The sequence below is a fragment of the Austrofundulus limnaeus genome, unplaced genomic scaffold, assembly GCF_001266775.1.
Source record: "Austrofundulus limnaeus strain Quisiro unplaced genomic scaffold, Austrofundulus_limnaeus-1.0 Scaffold364, whole genome shotgun sequence".
NCBI classification, from domain to species: Eukaryota; Metazoa; Chordata; class Actinopteri; order Cyprinodontiformes; family Rivulidae; genus Austrofundulus; species Austrofundulus limnaeus.
Genome location: NW_013952766.1, coordinates 392,945 through 396,534, shown reverse-complemented (window position 1 = coordinate 396,534; position 3,590 = coordinate 392,945).

Sequence of the window (3,590 nt, the reverse complement as noted above, 5' to 3'; positions counted from 1 at the left end):
AGTTTTTTAGATTTATTCCTTCAGTTTTTTAGATTTATTCCTTCAGTTTTTCTGATTTATTCCTTCAGTTTTTTAGATTTATTCCTTCAGTTTTTCAGATTTATTCCTTCAGTTTTTCAGATTTATTCCTTCAGTTTTTCAGATTTATTCCTTTAGTTATTCAGATTTATTCCTTTAGTTTTTTTAGATTTATTCCTTCAGTTTTGCACATTTATTTCTTCAATTTGTCAGATTTATTCCTTCAGTTTTTCTGATTTATTCCTTCAGTTTTATAACATTTATTCTTTCAGTTTTACAGATTTATTCCTTCAGGTTTTCAGATTTATTCCTTCAGTTTTTCAGATTTATTCCTTTAGTTTTTCATATTTATTGCTTCAGTTTTAGCATCTCAAGCTCTTTTCTGAAGACACAATACAAAACAACATATCTAACAGTAACTATCTCAGAACTGCTTTGATTTAGTTAAAAAATTTCCTTTAATGATGATCTGCTCATTCAGAATATGCATTATGAATATTCTGGGTTGTCTGACTTCACTGATTGTCTCATTCTTTGGTAAACTTGTTGTGTTCTGGTTTGTGGTTATGATTTGATTTTCTAGAAGTTACTTTGTGAGTTTCTGTGACTTCGGTCCCAAACCCTAACCTAACCTTCTGATCCACTTTGTGCTTCTGTCTTTGCAACGATTGTGTACTATTTTCAGTCTTCCCTACCACCCTCACCTGTCAGTAATCAGTCCAGTCCCAGGTGTTGTCTCTGTCCTCTGAGGTATTTAACCGTCTTCTGTCCCTCAGTGGATCTGTACTTTGGCTCCACACCATCAGTTCTCATCTCACCTGGGTTTATATAAGTTCTCTTGCTTTTTAATTTAGTTTAATTAAAGTATTTTTCTTTCTGAAGCTCCTCATATCTGCCTGTATTCTGTTTTCAAACCACAAAGACTGAGACTTAAAGTCCTTTGAATCATCTTTAAATGACATCACCCTTTATAAAATTATCACTGTTTGTGTGATTTTAATTTTCTACAGAACAGAACTGCTTTATAAGAATAAACTCACCAGGTTTAGATTTGATGTTAAACTGTTTAAAATAACCAATCAGCTGCTGCCGTTCAGCTCTGAGGAAAATAAAACTGATTTCTGTGGTTTTGTTGTGACGTCAGCTAAACGAGCAGCAGAGAGCTCAACACACAGAGACAGATATTAGAACGTCTTGTCCACTTTTTGTCTTTTGTCTCCACCTCTGTGGTCCAACTGTCCTTGATGTCCACGCTGTCTCAACCTCAACACTAACTTTGTCTCCAAACCTGAGCTGTCCCTCTGATTTGTCATTTTGTCTCTTTTCTTTTCTTTCTTTCTTTCTTTCTTTCTTTCTTTCTTTCTTTCTTTCTTTCTTTCTTTCTTTCTTTCTTTCTTTCTTTCTTTCTTTCTTTCTTTCTTCCTTTCTTCCTTCCTTCCTTCCTTCCTTCCTTCCTTCCTTCCTTNCTTTCTTTCTTTCTTTCTTTCTTTCTTTCTTTCTTTCTTTCTTTCTTTCTTTCTTTCTTTCTTTCTTTCTTTCTTTCTTTCTTTCTTTCTTTATGTGTTATTGTCTTCATTTTTTCTGTCTGTCTTCTTTGTGGCTCTCCTCTTTTTCTTTTTTTGTTGTTGTGTCTTTTGTTTTTGTGAGTCCCTTTTGTTATTTTTGTCTTCCTGAGTTTTGGTGTTTTTGGTTGTTTCATCTGTTCATCTTGGGTTTTGTTTAATCTGCTTTAAAGCACTTTGTGTTACATAACTGTGTAAAAAGAGCTCTATATACAAATGCTGATTGATTGATTGATTGATTGATTGATTGATTGATTGATTGATTGATTGATTGATTGATTGATTGATTGATTGATTGATTGATTGAGAAATTCCCATAAAACAGATCAAACTTTCAAAAACTTTTACCAGGTTTTTCTTCTGTAAGTCAAATATCTTCAACCTGATGAAAGTTTTGGTCGAATATTGTCCAAAATGTCACGTTCCAATGATGCAGGTTAAAATCCAGAGACCCCACATTATATGGTAAACAAGAATGTGTGTGTAGTTTTATTAGTGTTTTAACTAAAGTTGTTTACATTTTAATGTCCTCCTTTAACAGATGATGTATTTTATTATTTGATGTCTTTGCTGTTTTGTCACCTCTGAGAATAATCAATTAAAATGTCTGAGTCTGAGTTGTATAAATTTATTGTAAAAATATCTGAAATTAAAGGTAAAGAAAATATTTATACCACTCCTGAACTCACTCAGTTTGTATTGTTCTTCGCTGTTCTTGAACTTTGGACAGCTGGTGGAGTTTTTTCATTAAAATATCCATATTTTATCTTGACTATTTGTAACCCTTCTGCTTACCTGCTCACACATCCAGAGACTTAAAGGTTCAGAGTAAAAAGACAACGTTATTCAGCAGCACTTCATGGCTGTCACCTTCCTCCTCCTCAGACCAGAGTACTCCTCTTCTCCCTCTCCCTGTCCGCTCTGTCCCGGCTCAGGTCAGGCGTCGGTGGCGCGACGTGACCTGACGTGTTGTTGGGCTCACAGCGGCCCGAGGCGGGCGAGTTCTGCATGACCACCAGGCGTATGGGCGACTGGCCGGGAGGCGCCGGCGCGCCGTCTGGGACGTACTCCTTGGTGGGGTCTTTGCCACGACAGTCGTACAGGATGCAGGAGATGAGGAAGACTAGGAGCAGGATGACATAGCTGGCGATCAGGATGATGAGGTTGAGGGTGACGGGGTCAATCTCCAGGTAGAACTCCATAAAACCCATGATGACGCCTCATATCTCACCTGGATCCAGGGAGGAAGACGAATCAAAGCAGGGAGGAAAGGCTGGAGGAGGAAGAGGAGCCGGACAGACAGAGAGAGAAAGAGCAAACGGAGAACGGGCGTCAGATGATGAAATGAGATCAGCTGAGGGCGGGGGAGGGGCGGTGACAGCCGGCTGGCTGGATATGAGGCTTTGTGCTTTAAAGGACATTAATCCTCGCTGCTCCTCCAACCTTGACTTTTCAGCAGCCAATGATTAAAGCTGCTCACTTTTAATAACTTAAGCCACCATTTTGATTTCACCAACCGCAGCGAGAAATGATCCCCGGCAAAATGGACGGCACCGACACGCACCTGTCAGGCTGCCAGGAGCGTCACCAGCGGGGATTTGAGGAGTCACATAATGTGTATTAAACAACCACTTTGTGATGTCACTCAGACAGATTATTTGGACATTTCAATTTGATTACATTAAAAGCAGAACCGGCCTCAGAACCAGCACGCGTCCAGATAAAAACATGTCCGTCAGTTCATCCCGTTAATGTGCTCAACGTACAAGCTTTTACACTGATGAGAAAAGGAGATCCTTTTTTTAATCCTGAAGTTTATGTATCAGGACAAAATGAACAATCCTTTTATTTTTCATCCAAGATATTAAAGCTGGAGGGAAAAATCTAGATACTGCTGCTTCTACAGGACCTCAGAGGCCCAGGATCAGGAGCTGAACACCTCAACCTGGAGCTACAGGTGTGTGTGTGTGTGTGTGTGTGTGTGTGTGTGTGTGTGTGTGTGTGTGTGTG